Genomic DNA, 18511 nt, shown 5'->3' with positions numbered 1-18511 from the left:
GTGCTCTCCAAACAACAACACTTGCATATCAGAACATGTCTTTCACACATGTCTACAAAATCACCTTCACCTTCAAATACAGCTTCCTTGCGACTGACAGAGACGTAGGCAAAGTTTAAAGTTGCTATTTCCATTAAATCTCGTTAATCAGAAAAACGGTAATTTACACTTGCAGCGGAACAAAATTCCGTTCCGCCCAGCGTCTGGCTCGAACCCACGACCCTGGGATTAACAGTCTGACGCTCTACCGACTGAGCTAGCCGGCTACCTCGGTGAATACCTGCCGGGTAGCACGTCACACAGTACTCGTTTGGGTTGGGTGGTCCCATACAGAATCTCTCCATGATGCCTAATGTTTTCCTAACGTCACACTCGTCACGTACTTCACTTTTATGTCATAATCATTTCTGAGAGGTAAAGAAATTGCATGACAACATGCACAGCTAGTGGCGTCAAAATTAACGCACATACTTTATGTGACTCAAAAGCCGAACGAGTTACTTTCCGACGTTGTTTTAGATGTGCAAGTGATAGTCAAAACTCGCTGTGTCGGCACTCTGCCGACCATTTCGCTAGTTAACACCGGTCTTGTTGTGTGTGTTTCAACCTCAAGAGCATCTCCAAGCAAAAAATGGTCAACAGCAACATTCAGACGGTTTCGTACTGCTCAATTTCTACATTAAAACGTTATGTTTTTTTTTCAGAACTGGAAAAACACAAGCGTGACAGCATTCGAACCTGTAATCTTCAGATCCGAAGTCCTACGCCTTATCCATTAGGCTACACGGTCACTGACGACCAACATTTACATGTATACGACTCATCTCGAAACGCTCACACCCCTGAGGATTTGCGTTTTCGTTCTACACAGCCGCTGCCCCTTGCTCTTTCCCACCCATTCGTTACATTCAACCTCTGACGTGACCGACCAAATATAGACTGAGAAACAAGACCACACACTTTGTGCATTCGGAATCGAAGGCAGGGCGTCCCTCGCCGCATTTGCTACGATTGCCATTTGCTACTTCTGCAGAAGCGGCGGCGGCGGCGACGACGACGACGACGACGACGACGAATATCGCGAGAGACTCTGAGATATGTGAGAAATACATCTATAAAATGTAATTCAGACTGCCTCGTCCCACCTTATGCTGTACCGCTTTGGCAAATGCTTTATCTGCGCCATTTGCCTTAATCGCATCTGAGAGTAATTCTTAAAAAAACGCCTGTCGCTAATTGTTCGTCATCACAGGTACTGTTTGCTATACGGCCACGACGCGCAACTGATTTCCAAAATTCATCTTTCTCCTGTGAGGATCGAACTTACGACCCCTGGTTTATTAGACCAGTGCTCTACCACTGAGCTAAAGAGGCGCGGCCTAGCGGTACTCTTGGGTACTTCGTCCTTACGGTCGTCTGCATCATCAGACTTTAGCTGACAACACTTCATATTACCGGCTAATATTTGCAGCTATGGCGACAAATTACTGCTTGGCTACACATCTGACACGTAACCGATGTGCTCTCCAATCAACAACACTTGCATTTCAGAACATGTCTTTCACACATGTCTACAAAATCACCTTCACCTTCAAATACAGCTTCCTTGCGACTGACAGAGACGTAGGCAAAGTTTAAAGTTGCTATTTCCATTAAATCTCGTTAATCAGAAAAACGGTAATTTACACCTGCAGCGGAACAAAATTCCGTTTCGCCCAGCGTGTGGCTCGAACCCACGACCCTGGGATTAAGAGTCTGACGCTCTACCGACTGAGCTAGCCGGCTACCTCGGTGAATACCTGCCGGGTAGCACGTCACACAGTACTCGTTTGGGTTGGGTGGTCCCATACAGAATCTCTCCATGATGCCTAATGTTTTCCTAACGTCACACTCGTCACGTACTTCACTTTTATGTCATAATCATTTCTGAGAGGTAAAGAAATTGCATGACAACATGCAGAGCTAGTGGCGTCAAAATTAACGCACATACTTTATGTGACTCAAAAGCCGAACGAGTTACTTTCCGACGTTGTTTTAGATGTGCAAGTGATAGTCAAAACTCGCTGTGTCGGTACTCTGCCGACCATTTCGCTAGTTAACACCGGTCTTGTTGTGTGTGTTTCAAGCTCAAGAGCATCTCCAAGCAAAAAATGGTCAACAGCAACATTCAGACGGTTTCGTACTGCTCAATTGCTACATTAAAACGTTATGTTTCTTTTTCAGAACTGGAAAAACACAAGCGTGACAGCATTCGAACCTGTAATCTTCAGATCCGAAGTCCTACGCCTTATCCATTAGGCTACACGGTCACTGACGACCAACATTTACATGTATACGACTCATCTCGAAACGCTCACACCCCTGAGGATTTGCGTTTTCGTTCTACACAGCCGCTGCCCCTTGCTCTTTCCCACCCATTCGTTACATTCAACCTCTGACGTGACCGACCAAATATAGACTGAGAAACAAGACCACACACTTTGTGCATTCGGAATCGAAGGCAGGGCGTCCCTCGCCGCATTTGCTACGATTGCCATTTGCTACTTCTGCAGAAGCGGCGGCGGCGACGACGACGACGACGACGACGACGACGAATATCGCGAGAGACTCTGAGATATGTGAGAAATACATCTATAAAATGTAATTCAGACTGCCTCGTCCCACCTTATGCTGTACCGCTTTGGCAAATGCTTTATCTGCGCCATTTGCCTTAATCGCATCTGAGAGTAATTCTTAAAAAAACGCCTGTCGCTAATTGTTCGTCATCACAGGTACTGTTTGCTATACGGCCACGACGCGCAACTGATTTCCAAAATTCATTTTTCTCCTGTGAGGATGGAACTTACGACCCCTGGTTTATTAGACCAGTGCTCTACCACTGAGCTAAAGAGGCGCGGCCTAGCAGTACTCTTGGGTACTTCGTCCTTACGGTCGTCTGCATCATCAGACTTTAGCTGACAACACTTCATATTACCGGCTAATATTTGCAGCTATGGCGACAAATTACTGCTTGGCTACACATCTGACACGTAACCGATGTGCTCTCCAAACAACAACACTTGCCTTTCAGAACATGTCTTTCACACATGTCTACAAAATCACCTTCACCTTCAAATACAGCTTCCTTGCGACTGACAGAGACGTAGGCAAAGTTTAAAGTTGCTATTTCCATTAAATCTCGTTAATCAGAAAAACGGTAATTTACACTTGCAGCGGAACAAAATTCCGTTCCGCCCAGCGTCTGGCTCGAACCCACGACCCTGGGATTAAGAGTCTGACGCTCTACCGACTGAGCTAGCCGGCTACCTCGGTGAATACCTGCCGGGTAGCACGTCACACAGTACTCGTTTGGGTTGGGTGGTCCCATACAGAATCTCTCCATGATGCCTAATGTTTTCCTAACGTCACACTCGTCACGTACTTCACTTTTATGTCATAATCATTTCTGAGAGGTAAAGAAATTGCATGACAACATGCAGAGCTAGTGGCGTCAAAATTAACGCACATACTTTATGTGACTCAAAAGCCGAACGAGTTACTTTCCGACGTTGTTTTAGATGTGCAAGTGATAGTCAAAACTCGCTGTGTCGGTACTCTGCCGACCATTTCGCTAGTTAACACCGGTCTTGTTGTGTGTGTTTCAAGCTCAAGAGCATCTCCAAGCAAAAAATGGTCAACAGCAACATTCAGACGGTTTCGTACTGCTCAATTGCTACATTAAAACGTTATGTTTCTTTTTCAGAACTGGAAAAACACAAGCGTGACAGCATTCGAACCTGTAATCTTCAGATCCGAAGTCCTACGCCTTATCCATTAGGCTACACGGTCACTGACGACCAACATTTACATGTATACGACTCATCTCGAAACGCTCACACCCCTGAGGATTTGCGTTTTCGTTCTACACAGCCGCTGCCCCTTGCTCTTTCCCACCCATTCGTTACATTCAACCTCTGACGTGACCGACCAAATATAGACTGAGAAACAAGACCACACACTTTGTGCATTCGGAATCGAAGGCAGGGCGTCCCTCGCCGCATTTGCTACGATTGCCATTTGCTACTTCTGCAGAAGCGGCGGCGGCGACGACGACGACGACGACGACGACGACGACGAATATCGCGAGAGACTCTGAGATATGTGAGAAATACATCTATAAAATGTAATTCAGACTGCCTCGTCCCACCTTATGCTGTACCGCTTTGGCAAATGCTTTATCTGCGCCATTTGCCTTAATCGCATCTGAGAGTAATTCTTAAAAAAACGCCTGTCGCTAATTGTTCGTCATCACAGGTACTGTTTGCTATACGGCCACGACGCGCAACTGATTTCCAAAATTCATTTTTCTCCTGTGAGGATGGAACTTACGACCCCTGGTTTATTAGACCAGTGCTCTACCACTGAGCTAAAGAGGCGCGGCCTAGCAGTACTCTTGGGTACTTCGTCCTTACGGTCGTCTGCATCATCAGACTTTAGCTGACAACACTTCATATTACCGGCTAATATTTGCAGCTATGGCGACAAATTACTGCTTGGCTACACATCTGACACGTAACCGATGTGCTCTCCAAACAACAACACTTGCCTTTCAGAACATGTCTTTCACACATGTCTACAAAATCACCTTCACCTTCAAATACAGCTTCCTTGCGACTGACAGAGACGTAGGCAAAGTTTAAAGTTGCTATTTCCATTAAATCTCGTTAATCAGAAAAACGGTAATTTACACTTGCAGCGGAACAAAATTCCGTTCCGCCCAGCGTCTGGCTCGAACCCACGACCCTGGGATTAAGAGTCTGACGCTCTACCGACTGAGCTAGCCGGCTACCTCGGTGAATACCTGCCGGGTAGCACGTCACACAGTACTCGTTTGGGTTGGGTGGTCCCATACAGAATCTCTCCATGATGCCTAATGTTTTCCTAACGTCACACTCGTCACGTACTTCACTTTTATGTCATAATCATTTCTGAGAGGTAAAGAAATTGCATGACAACATGCACAGCTAGTGGCGTCAAAATTAACGCACATACTTTATGTGACTCAAAAGCCGAACGAGTTACTTTCCGACGTTGTTTTAGATGTGCAAGTGATAGTCAAAACTCGCTGTGTCGGCACTCTGCCGACCATTTCGCTAGTTAACACCGGTCTTGTTGTGTGTGTTTCAACCTCAAGAGCATCTCCAAGCAAAAAATGGTCAACAGCAACATTCAGACGGTTTCGTACTGCTCAATTTCTACATTAAAACGTTATGTTTTTTTTTCAGAACTGGAAAAACACAAGCGTGACAGCATTCGAACCTGTAATCTTCAGATCCGAAGTCCTACGCCTTATCCATTAGGCTACACGGTCACTGACGACCAACATTTACATGTATACGACTCATCTCGAAACGCTCACACCCCTGAGGATTTGCGTTTTCGTTCTACACAGCCGCTGCCCCTTGCTCTTTCCCACCCATTCGTTACATTCAACCTCTGACGTGACCGACCAAATATAGACTGAGAAACAAGACCACACACATTGTGCATTCGGAATCGAAGGCAGGGCGTCCCTCGCCGCATTTGCTACGATTGCCATTTGCTACTTCTGCAGAAGCGGCGGCGGCGGCGACGACGACGACGACGACGACGACGAATATCGCGAGAGACTCTGAGATATGTGAGAAATACATCTATAAAATGTAATTCAGACTGCCTCGTCCCACCTTATGCTGTACCGCTTTGGCAAATGCTTTATCTGCGCCATTTGCCTTAATCGCATCTGAGAGTAATTCTTAAAAAAACGCCTGTCGCTAATTGTTCGTCATCACAGGTACTGTTTGCTATACGGCCACGACGCGCAACTGATTTCCAAAATTCATCTTTCTCCTGTGAGGATCGAACTTACGACCCCTGGTTTATTAGACCAGTGCTCTACCACTGAGCTAAAGAGGCGCGGCCTAGCGGTACTCTTGGGTACTTCGTCCTTACGGTCGTCTGCATCATCAGACTTTAGCTGACAACACTTCATATTACCGGCTAATATTTGCAGCTATGGCGACAAATTACTGCTTGGCTACACATCTGACACGTAACCGATGTGCTCTCCAAACAACAACACTTGCCTTTCAGAACATGTCTTTCACACATGTCTACAAAATCACCTTCACCTTCAAATACAGCTTCCTTGCGACTGACAGAGACGTAGGCAAAGTTTAAAGTTGCTATTTCCATTAAATCTCGTTAATCAGAAAAACGGTAATTTACACTTGCAGCGGAACAAAATTCCGTTCCGCCCAGCGTCTGGCTCGAACCCACGACCCTGGGATTAAGAGTCTGACGCTCTACCGACTGAGCTAGCCGGCTACCTCGGTGAATACCTGCCGGGTAGCACGTCACACAGTACTCGTTTGGGTTGGGTGGTCCCATACAGAATCTCTCCATGATGCCTAATGTTTTCCTAACGTCACACTCGTCACGTACTTCACTTTTATGTCATAATCATTTCTGAGAGGTAAAGAAATTGCATGACAACATGCACAGCTAGTGGCGTCAAAATTAACGCACATACTTTATGTGACTCAAAAGCCGAACGAGTTACTTTCCGACGTTGTTTTAGATGTGCAAGTGATAGTCAAAACTCGCTGTGTCGGCACTCTGCCGACCATTTCGCTAGTTAACACCGGTCTTGTTGTGTGTGTTTCAACCTCAAGAGCATCTCCAAGCAAAAAATGGTCAACAGCAACATTCAGACGGTTTCGTACTGCTCAATTTCTACATTAAAACGTTATGTTTTTTTTTCAGAACTGGAAAAACACAAGCGTGACAGCATTCGAACCTGTAATCTTCAGATCCGAAGTCCTACGCCTTATCCATTAGGCTACACGGTCACTGACGACCAACATTTACATGTATACGACTCATCTCGAAACGCTCACACCCCTGAGGATTTGCGTTTTCGTTCTACACAGCCGCTGCCCCTTGCTCTTTCCCACCCATTCGTTACATTCAACCTCTGACGTGACCGACCAAATATAGACTGAGAAACAAGACCACACACTTTGTGCATTCGGAATCGAAGGCAGGGCGTCCCTCGCCGCATTTGCTACGATTGCCATTTGCTACTTCTGCAGAAGCGGCGGCGGCGGCGACGACGACGACGACGACGACGACGAATATCGCGAGAGACTCTGAGATATGTGAGAAATACATCTATAAAATGTAATTCAGACTGCCTCGTCCCACCTTATGCTGTACCGCTTTGGCAAATGCTTTATCTGCGCCATTTGCCTTAATCGCATCTGAGAGTAATTCTTAAAAAAACGCCTGTCGCTAATTGTTCGTCATCACAGGTACTGTTTGCTATACGGCCACGACGCGCAACTGATTTCCAAAATTCATCTTTCTCCTGTGAGGATCGAACTTACGACCCCTGGTTTATTAGACCAGTGCTCTACCACTGAGCTAAAGAGGCGCGGCCTAGCGGTACTCTTGGGTACTTCGTCCTTACGGTCGTCTGCATCATCAGACTTTAGCTGACAACACTTCATATTACCGGCTAATATTTGCAGCTATGGCGACAAATTACTGCTTGGCTACACATCTGACACGTAACCGATGTGCTCTCCAATCAACAACACTTGCATTTCAGAACATGTCTTTCACACATGTCTACAAAATCACCTTCACCTTCAAATACAGCTTCCTTGCGACTGACAGAGACGTAGGCAAAGTTTAAAGTTGCTATTTCCATTAAATCTCGTTAATCAGAAAAACGGTAATTTACACCTGCAGCGGAACAAAATTCCGTTTCGCCCAGCGTGTGGCTCGAACCCACGACCCTGGGATTAAGAGTCTGACGCTCTACCGACTGAGCTAGCCGGCTACCTCGGTGAATACCTGCCGGGTAGCACGTCACACAGTACTCGTTTGGGTTGGGTGGTCCCATACAGAATCTCTCCATGATGCCTAATGTTTTCCTAACGTCACACTCGTCACGTACTTCACTTTTATGTCATAATCATTTCTGAGAGGTAAAGAAATTGCATGACAACATGCAGAGCTAGTGGCGTCAAAATTAACGCACATACTTTATGTGACTCAAAAGCCGAACGAGTTACTTTCCGACGTTGTTTTAGATGTGCAAGTGATAGTCAAAACTCGCTGTGTCGGTACTCTGCCGACCATTTCGCTAGTTAACACCGGTCTTGTTGTGTGTGTTTCAAGCTCAAGAGCATCTCCAAGCAAAAAATGGTCAACAGCAACATTCAGACGGTTTCGTACTGCTCAATTTCTACATTAAAACGTTATGTTTTTTTTTCAGAACTGGAAAAACACAAGCGTGACAGCATTCGAACCTGTAATCTTCAGATCCGAAGTCCTACGCCTTATCCATTAGGCTACACGGTCACTGACGACCAACATTTACATGTATACGACTCATCTCGAAACGCTCACACCCCTGAGGATTTGCGTTTTCGTTCTACACAGCCGCTGCCCCTTGCTCTTTCCCACCCATTCGTTACATTCAACCTCTGACGTGACCGACCAAATATAGACTGAGAAACAAGACCACACACTTTGTGCATTCGGAATCGAAGGCAGGGCGTCCTCGCCGCATTTGCTACGATTGCCATTTGCTACTTCTGCAGAAGCGGCGGCGGCGGCGACGACGACGACGACGACGACGACGAATATCGCGAGAGACTCTGAGATATGTGAGAAATACATCTATAAAATGTAATTCAGACTGCCTCGTCCCACCTTATGCTGTACCGCTTTGGCAAATGCTTTATCTGCGCCATTTGCCTTAATCGCATCTGAGAGTAATTCTTAAAAAAAACGCCTGTCGCTAATTGTTCGTCATCACAGGTACTGTTTGCTATACGGCCACGACGCGCAACTGATTTCCAAAAATTCATCTTTCTCTGTGAGGATCGAACTTACGACCCCTGGTTTATTAGACCAGTGCTCTACCACTGAGCTAAAGAGGCGCGGCCTAGCGGTACTCTTGGGTACTTCGTCCTTACGGTCGTCTGCATCATCAGACTTTAGCTGACAACACTTCATATTACCGGCTAATATTTGCAGCTATGGCGACAAATTACTGCTTGGCTACACATCTGACACGTAACCGATGTGCTCTCCAATCAACAACACTTGCATTTCAGAACATGTCTTTCACACATGTCTACAAAATCACCTTCACCTTCAAATACAGCTTCCTTGCGACTGACAGAGACGTAGGCAAAGTTTAAAGTTGCTATTTCCATTAATCTCGTTAATCAGAAAAACGGTAATTTACACCTGCAGCGGAACAAAATTCCGTTTCGCCCAGCGTGTGGCTCGAACCCACGACCCTTGGATTAAGAGTCTGACGCTCTACCGACTGAGCTAGCCGGCTACCTCGGTGAATACACTGCCGGGTAGCACGTCACACAGTACTCGTTTGGGTTGGGTGGTCCCATACAGAATCTCTCCATGATGCCTAATGTTTTCCTAACGTCACACTCGTCACGTACTTCACTTTTATGTCATAAACATTTCAACACGCGATCTAGTGTCATGACAACATGCAGAGCTAGTGGCGTCAAAATTAACGCACATACTTTATGTGACTCAAAAGCCGAACGAGTTACTTTCCGACGTTGTTTTAGATGTGCAAGTGATAGTCAAAACTCGCTGTGTCGGTACTCTGCCGACCATTTCGCTAGTTAACACCGGTCTTGTTGTGTGTGTTTCAAGCTCAAGAGCATCTCCAAGCAAAAAATGGTCAACAGCAACATTCAGACGGTTTCGTACTGCTCAATTGCTACATTAAAACGTTATGTTTCTTTTTCAGAACTGGAAAAACACAAGCGTGACAGCATTCGAACCTGTAATCTTCAGATCCGAAGTCCTACGCCTTATCCATTAGGCTACACGGTCACTGACGACCAACATTTACATGTATACGACTCATCTCGAAACGCTCACACCCCTGAGGATTTGCGTTTTCGTTCTACACAGCCGCTGCCCCTTGCTCTTTCCCACCCATTCGTTACATTCAACCTCTGACGTGACCGACCAAATATAGACTGAGAAACAAGACCACACACTTTGTGCATTCGGAATCGAAGGCAGGGCGTCCCTCGCCGCATTTGCTACGATTGCCATTTGCTACTTCTGCAGAAGCGGCGGCGGCGACGACGACGACGACGACGACGACGACGAATATCGCGAGAGACTCTGAGATATGTGAGAAATACATCTATAAAATGTAATTCAGACTGCCTCGTCCCACCTTATGCTGTACCGCTTTGGCAAATGCTTTATCTGCGCCATTTGCCTTAATCGCATCTGAGAGTAATTCTTAAAAAAACGCCTGTCGCTAATTGTTCGTCATCACAGGTACTGTTTGCGATACGGCCACGACGCGCAACTGATTTCCAAAATTCATTTTTCTCCTGTGAGGATGGAACTTACGACCCCTGGTTTATTAGACCAGTGCTCTACCACTGAGCTAAAGAGGCGCGGCCTAGCAGTACTCTTGGGTACTTCGTCCTTACGGTCGTCTGCATCATCAGACTTTAGCTGACAACACTTCATATTACCGGCTAATATTTGCAGCTATGGCGACAAATTACTGCTTGGCTACACATCTGACACGTAACCGATGTGCTCTCCAAACAACAACACTTGCCTTTCAGAACATGTCTTTCACACATGTCTACAAAATCACCTTCACCTTCAAATACAGCTTCCTTGCGACTGACAGAGACGTAGGCAAAGTTTAAAGTTGCTATTTCCATTAAATCTCGTTAATCAGAAAAACGGTAATTTACACTTGCAGCGGAACAAAATTCCGTTTCGCCCAGCGTCTGGCTCGAACCCACGACCTTGGGATTAAGAGTCTGACGCTCTACCGACTGAGCTAGCCGGCTACCTCGGTGAATACCTGCCGGGTAGCACGTCACACAGTACTCGTTTGGGTTGGGTGGTCCCATACAGAATCTCTCCATGATGCCTAATGTTTTCCTAACGTCACACTCGTCACGTACTTCACTTTTATGTCATAATCATTTCTGAGAGGTAAAGAAATTGCATGACAACATGCACGGCTAGTGGCGTCAAAATTAACGCACATACTTTATGTGACTCAAAAGCCGAACGAGTTACTTTCCGACGTTGTTTTAGATGTGCAGGTGATAGTCTAAACTCGCTGTGTCGGCACTCTGCCGACCATTTCGCTAGTTAACACCGGTCTTGTTGTGTGTGTTTCAAGCTCAAGAGCATCTCCAAGCAAAAAATGGTCAACAGCAACATTCAGACGGTTTCGTACTGCTCAATTGCTACATTAAAACGTTATGTTTCTTTTTCAGAACTGGAAAAACACAAGCGTGACAGCATTCGAACCTGTAATCTTCAGATCCGAAGTCCTACGCCTTATCCATTAGGCTACACGGTCACTGACGACCAACATTTACATGTATACGACTCATCTCGAAACGCTCACACCCCTGAGGATTTGCGTTTTCGTTCTACACAGCCGCTGCCCCTTGCTCTTTCCCACCCATTCGTTACATTCAACCTCTGACGTGACCGACCAAATATAGACTGAGAAACAAGACCACACACTTTGTGCATTCGGAATCGAAGGCAGGGCGTCCCTCGCCGCATTTGCTACGATTGCCATTTGCTACTTCTGCAGAAGCGGCGGCGGCGACGACGACGACGACGACGACGACGACGAATATCGCGAGAGACTCTGAGATATGTGAGAAATACATCTATAAAATGTAATTCAGACTGCCTCGTCCCACCTTATGCTGTACCGCTTTGGCAAATGCTTTATCTGCGCCATTTGCCTTAATCGCATCTGAGAGTAATTCTTAAAAAAACGCCTGTCGCTAATTGTTCGTCATCACAGGTACTGTTTGCTATACGGCCACGACGCGCAACTGATTTCCAAAATTCATTTTTCTCCTGTGAGGATGGAACTTACGACCCCTGGTTTATTAGACCAGTGCTCTACCACTGAGCTAAAGAGGCGCGGCCTAGCAGTACTCTTGGGTACTTCGTCCTTACGGTCGTCTGCATCATCAGACTTTAGCTGACAACACTTCATATTACCGGCTAATATTTGCAGCTATGGCGACAAATTACTGCTTGGCTACACATCTGACACGTAACCGATGTGCTCTCAAAACAACAACACTTGCATTTCAGAACATGTCTTTCACACATGTCTACAAAATCACCTTCACCTTCAAATACAGCTTCCTTGCGACTGACAGAGACGTAGGCAAAGTTTAAAGTTGCTATTTCCATTAAATCTCGTTAATCAGAAAAACGGTAATTTACACTTGCAGCGGAACAAAATTCCGTTTCGCCCAGCGTCTGGCTCGAACCCACGACCCTGGGATTAAGAGTCTGACGCTCTACCGACTGAGCTAGCCGGCTACCTCGGTGAATACCTGCCGGGTAGCACGTCACACAGTACTCGTTTGGGTTGGGTGGTCCCATACAGAATCTCTCCATGATGCCTAATGTTTTCCTAACGTCACACTCGTCACGTACTTCACTTTTATGTCATAATCATTTCTGAGAGGTAAAGAAATTGCATGACAACATGCACGGCTAGTGGCGTCAAAATTAACGCACATACTTTATGTGACTCAAAAGCCGAACGAGTTACTTTCCGACGTTGTTTTAGATGTGCAGGTGATAGTCAAAACTCGCTGTGTCGGCACTCTGCCGACCATTTCGCTAGTTAACACCGGTCTTGTTGTGTGTGTTTCAAGCTCAAGAGCATCTCCAAGCAAAAAATGGTCAACAGCAACATTCAGACGGTTTCGTACTGCTCAATTGCTACATTAAAACGTTATGTTTCTTTTTCAGAACTGGAACAACACAAGCGTGACAGCATTCGAACCTGTAATCTTCAGATCCGAAGTCCGACGCCTTATCCATTAGGCCACACGGTCACTGACGACCAACATTTACATGTATACGACTCATCTCGAAACGCTCACACCCCTGAGGATTTGTGTTTTCGTTCTACACAGCCGCTGCCCCTTGCTCTTTCCCACCCATTCGTTACATTCAACCTCTGACGAGACCGACCAAATATAGACTGAGAAACAAGACCACACACTTTGTGCATTCGGAATCGAAGGCAGGGCGACCCTCGCTGCATTTGCTACGATTGCCATTTGCTACTTCTGCAGAAGCGGCGGCGGCGGCGACGACGACGACGAATATCGCGAGAGACTCTGAGATATGTGAGAAATACATCTATAAAATGTAATTCAGACTGCCTCGTCCCACCTTATGCTGTACCGCTTTGGCAAATGCTTTATCTGCGCCATTTGCCTTAATCGCATCTGAGAGTAATTCTTAAAAAAACGCCTGTCGCTAATTGTTCGTCATCACAGGTACTGTTTGCTATACGGCCACGACGCGCAACTGATTTCCAAAATTCATTTTCCTCCTGTGAGGATGGAACTTACAACCCCTGGTTTATTAGACCAGTGCTCTACCACTGAGCTAAAGAGGCGCGGCCTAGCGGTACTCTTGGGTACTTCGTCCTTACGGTCGTCTGCATCATCAGACTTTAGCTGACAACACTTCATATTACCGGCTAATATTTGCAGCTATGGCGACAAATTACTGCTTGGCTACACATCTGACACGTAACCGATGTGCTCTCCAAACAACAACACTTGCATTTCAGAACATGTCTTTCACACATGTCTACAAAATCACCTTCACCTTCAAATACAGCTTCCTTGCGACTGACAGAGACGTAGGCAAAGTTTAAAGTTGCTATTACCATTAAATCTCGTTAATCAGAAAAACGGTAATTTACACCTGCAGCGGAACAAAATTCCGTTTCGCCCAGCGTCTGGCTCGAACCCACGACCCTGGGATTAAGAGTCTGACGCTCTACCGACTGAGCTAGCCGGCTACCTCGGTGAATACCTGCCGGGTAGCACGTCACACAGTACTCGTTTGGGTTGGGTGGTCCCATACAGAATCTCTCCATGATGCCTAATGTTTTCCTAACGTCACACTCGTCACGTACTTCACTTTTATGTCATAATCATTTCTGAGAGGTAAAGAAATTGCATGACAACATGCACGGCTAGTGGCGTCAAAATTAACGCACATACTTTATGTGACTCAAAAGCCGAACGAGTTACTTTCCGACGTTGTTTTAGATGTGCAGGTGATAGTCAAAACTCGCTGTGTCGGCACTCTGCCGACCATTTCGCTAGTTAACACCGGTCTTGTTGTGTGTGTTTCAAGCTCAAGAGCATCTCCAAGCAAAAAATGGTCAACAGCAACATTCAGACGGTTTCGTACTGCTCAATTGCTACATTAAAACGTTACGTTTCTTTTTCAGAACTGGAACAACACAAGCGTGACAGCATTCGAACCTGTAATCTTCAGATCCGAAGTCCGACGCCTTATCCATTAGGCCACACGGTCACTGACGACCAACATTTACATGTATACGACTCATCTCGAAACGCTCACACCCCTGAGGATTTGTGTTTTCGTTCTACACAGCCGCTGCCCCTTGCTCTTTCCCACCCATTCGTTACATTCAACCTCTGACGAGACCGACCAAATATAGACTGAGAAACAAGACCACACACTTTGTGCATTCGGAATCGAAGGCAGGGCGACCCTCGCTGCATTTGCTACGATTGCCATTTGCTACTTCTGCAGAAGCGGCGGCGGCGGCGACGACGACGACGACGACGAATATCGCGAGAGACTCTGAGATATGTGAGAAATACATCTATAAAATGTAATTCAGACTGCCTCGTCCCACCTTATGCTGTACCGCTTTGGCAAATGCTTTATCTGCGCCATTTGCCTTAATCGCATCTGAGAGTAATTCTTAAAAAAACGCCTGTCGCTAATTGTTCGTCATCACAGGTACTGTTTGCTATACGGCCACGACGCGCAACTGATTTCCAAAATTCATTTTCCTCCTGTGAGGATGGAACTTACAACCCCTGGTTTATTAGACCAGTGCTCTACCACTGAGCTAAAGAGGCGCGGCCTAGCGGTACTCTTGGGTACTTCGTCCTTACGGTCGTCTGCATCATCAGACTTTAGCTGACAACACTTCATATTACCGGCTAATATTTGCAGCTATGGCGACAAATTACTGCTTGGCTACACATCTGACACGTAACCGATGTGCTCTCCAAACAACAACACTTGCATTTCAGAACATGTCTTTCACACATGTCTACAAAATCACCTTCACCTTCAAATACAGCTTCCTTGCGACTGACAGAGACGTAGGCAAAGTTTAAAGTTGCTATTACCATTAAATCTCGTTAATCAGAAAAACGGTAATTTACACCTGCAGCGGAACAAAATTCCGTTTCGCCCAGCGTCTGGCTCGAACCCACGACCCTGGGATTAAGAGTCTGTCGCTCTACCGACTGAGCTAGCCGGCTACCTCGGTGAATACCTGCCGGGTAGCACGTCACACAGTACTCGTTTGGGTTGGGTGGTCCCATACAGAATCTCTCCATGATGCCTAATGTTTTCCTAACGTCACACTCGTCACGTACTTCACTTTTATGTCATAATCATTTCTGAGAGGTAAAGAAATTGCATGACAACATGCACGGCTAGTGGCGTCAAAATTAACGCACATACTTTATGTGACTCAAAAGCCGAACGAGTTACTTTCCGACGTTGTTTTAGATGTGCAGGTGATAGTCAAAACTCGCTGTGTCGGCACTCTGCCGACCATTTCGCTAGTTAACACCGGTCTTGTTGTGTGTGTTTCAAGCTCAAGAGCATCTCCAAGCAAAAAATGGTCAACAGCAACATTCAGACGGTTTCGTACTGCTCAATTGCTACATTAAAACGTTACGTTTCTTTTTCAGAACTGGAACAACACAAGCGTGACAGCATTCGAACCTGTAATCTTCAGATCCGAAGTCCGACGCCTTATCCATTAGGCCACACGGTCACTGACGACCAACACTTACATGTATACGACTCATCTCGAAACGCTCACACCCCTGAGGATTTGTGTTTTCGTTCTACACAGCCGCTGCCCCTTGCTCTTTCCCACCCATTCGTTACATTCAACCTCTGACGAGACCGACCAAATATAGACTGAGAAACAAGACCACACACTTTGTGCATTCGGAATCGAAGGCAGGGCGACCCTCGCTGCATTTGCTACGCTGGTCATTTGCTACTTCTGCAGAAGCGGCGGCGGCGGCGACGACGACGACGACGACGAATATCGCGAGAGGCTCTGAGATATGTGAGAAATACATCTATAAAATGTAATTCAGACTGCCTCGTTTCACCTTATGCTGTACCGCTTTGGCAAATGCTTTATCTGCGCCATTAGCCTTAATCGCATCTGAGAGTGATTCTTAAAAAAACGCCTGTCGCTAATTGTTCGTCATCATAGGTACTGTTTGCTATAAGGCCACGACGCGCAACTGATTTCCAAAATTCATCTTTCTCCTGTGAGGATGGAACTTACGACCCCTGGTTTATTAGACCAGTGCTCTACCACTGAGCTAAAGAGGCGCGGCCTAGCGGTACTCTTGGGTACTTCGTCCTTACGGTCGTCTGCATCATCAGACTTTAGCTGACAACACTTCATATTACCGGCTAATATTTGCAGCTATGGCGACAAATTACTGTTTGGCTACACATCTGACACGTAACCGATGTGCTCTCCAAACAACAACACTTGCATATCAGAACATGTCTTTCACACATGTCTACAAAATCACCTTCACCTTCAAATACAGCTTCCTTGCGACTGACAGAGACGTAGGCAAAGTTTAAAGTTGCTATTTCCATTAAATCTCGTTAATCAGAAAAACGGTAATTTACACCTGCAGCGGAACAAAATTCCGTTCCGCCCAGCGTCTGGCTCGAACCCACGACCCTGGGATTAAGAGTCTGACGCTCTACCGACTGAGCTAGCCGGCTACCTCGGTGAATACCTGCCGGGTAGCACGTCACACAGTACTCGTTTGGGTTGGGTGGTCCCATACAGAATCTCTCCATGATGCCTAATGTTTTCCTAACGTCACACTCGTCACGTACTTCACTTTTATGTCATAATCATTTCTGAGAGGTAAAGAAATTGCATGACAACATGCACAGCTAGTGGCGTCAAAATTAACGCACATACTTTATGTAACTCAAAAGCCGAACGAGTTACTTTCCGACGTTGTTTTAGATGTGCAAGTGATAGTCAAAACTCGCTGTGTCGGCACTCTGCCGACCATTTCGCTAGTTAACACCGGTCTTGTTGTGTGTGTTTCAACCTCAAGAGCATCTCCAAGCAAAAAATGGTCAGCAGCAACATTCAGACGGTTTCGTACTGCTCAATTGCTACATTAAAACGTTACGTTTCTTTTTCAGAACTGGAACAACACAAGCGTGACAGCATTCGAACCTGTAATCTTCAGATCCGAAGTCCGACGCCTTATCCATTAGGCCACACGGTCACTGACGACCAACATTTACATGTATACGACTCATCTCGAAACGCTCACACCCCTGAGGATTTGTGTTTTCGTTCTACACAGCCGCTGCCCCTTGCTCTTTCCCACCCATTCGTTACATTCAACCTCTGACGAGACCGACCAAATATAGACTGAGAAACAAGACCACACACTTTGTGCATTCGGAATCGAAGGCAGGGCGACCCTCGCTGCATTTGCTACGCTGGTCATTTGCTACTTCTGCAGAAGCGGCGGCGGCGGCGACGACGACGACGACGAATATCGCGAGAGGCTCTGAGATATGTGAGAAATACATCTATAAAATGTAATTCAGACTGCCTCGTTTCACCTTACGCTGTACCGCTTTGGCAAATGCTTTATCTGCGCCATTCGCCTTAATCGCATCTGAGAGTGATTCTTAAAAAAACGCCTGTCGCTAATTGTTCGTCATCACAGGTACTGTTTGCTATAAGGCCACGACGCGCAACTGATTTCCAAAATCCATCTTTCTCCTGTGAGGATCGAACTTACGACCCCTGGTTTATTAGACCAGTGCTCTACCACTGAGCTAAAGAGGCGCGGCCTAGCGGTACTCTTGGGTACTTCGTCCTTACGGTCGTCTGCATCATCAGACTTTAGCTGACAACACTTCATATTACCGGCTAATATTTGCAGCTATGGCGACAAATTACTGCTTGGCTACACATCTGACACGTAACCGATGTGCTCTCCAATCAACAACACTTGCATTTCAGAACATGTCTTTCACACATGTCTACAAAATCACCTTCACCTTCAAATACAGCTTCCTTGCGTCTGACAGAGACGTAGGCAAAGTTTAAAGTTGCTATTTCCATTAAATCTCGTTAATCAGAAAAACGGTAATTTACACCTGCAGCGGAACAAAATTCCGTTTCGCCCAGCGTCTGGCTCGAACCCACGACCCTGGGATTAAGAGTCTGACGCTCTACCGACTGAGCTAGCCGGCTACCTCGGTGAATACCTGCCGGGTAGCACGTCACACAGTACTCGTTTGG

General features: G+C 46.2%; 6 non-coding genes across 6 annotated transcripts; all 6 read right to left on the bottom strand.

The window, feature by feature from the left end:
* Positions 1-1302: 1302 nt before the first annotated feature.
* Positions 1303-1374, bottom strand: Trnai-aau (transfer RNA isoleucine (anticodon AAU)). Its single transcript has one exon. It is a non-coding gene; the product is annotated as a tRNA-Ile (tRNA).
* A 4488-nt stretch (positions 1375-5862) lies between these two features.
* On the bottom strand, positions 5863-5934 carry Trnai-aau (transfer RNA isoleucine (anticodon AAU)). Its single transcript has one exon. It is a non-coding gene; the product is annotated as a tRNA-Ile (tRNA).
* A 1447-nt stretch (positions 5935-7381) lies between these two features.
* On the bottom strand, positions 7382-7453 carry Trnai-aau (transfer RNA isoleucine (anticodon AAU)). The gene has a single exon. It is a non-coding gene; the product is annotated as a tRNA-Ile (tRNA).
* A 5991-nt stretch (positions 7454-13444) lies between these two features.
* Positions 13445-13516, bottom strand: Trnai-aau (transfer RNA isoleucine (anticodon AAU)). The gene has a single exon. It is a non-coding gene; the product is annotated as a tRNA-Ile (tRNA).
* A 1441-nt stretch (positions 13517-14957) lies between these two features.
* On the bottom strand, positions 14958-15029 carry Trnai-aau (transfer RNA isoleucine (anticodon AAU)). Its single transcript has one exon. It is a non-coding gene; the product is annotated as a tRNA-Ile (tRNA).
* Positions 15030-17980: 2951 nt separating this feature from the next.
* Trnai-aau (transfer RNA isoleucine (anticodon AAU)) lies at positions 17981-18052 on the bottom strand. Its single transcript has one exon. It is a non-coding gene; the product is annotated as a tRNA-Ile (tRNA).
* Positions 18053-18511: the final 459 nt, after the last annotated feature.

Source organism: Schistocerca gregaria, unplaced genomic scaffold (genome assembly GCF_023897955.1).
Source record: "Schistocerca gregaria isolate iqSchGreg1 unplaced genomic scaffold, iqSchGreg1.2 ptg000169l, whole genome shotgun sequence".
Lineage (NCBI taxonomy): Eukaryota > Metazoa > Arthropoda > Insecta > Orthoptera > Acrididae > Schistocerca > Schistocerca gregaria.
The sequence above is the reverse complement of the archived record's forward strand: the minus strand, read 5'-3'. Positions and strand labels throughout refer to the sequence as shown.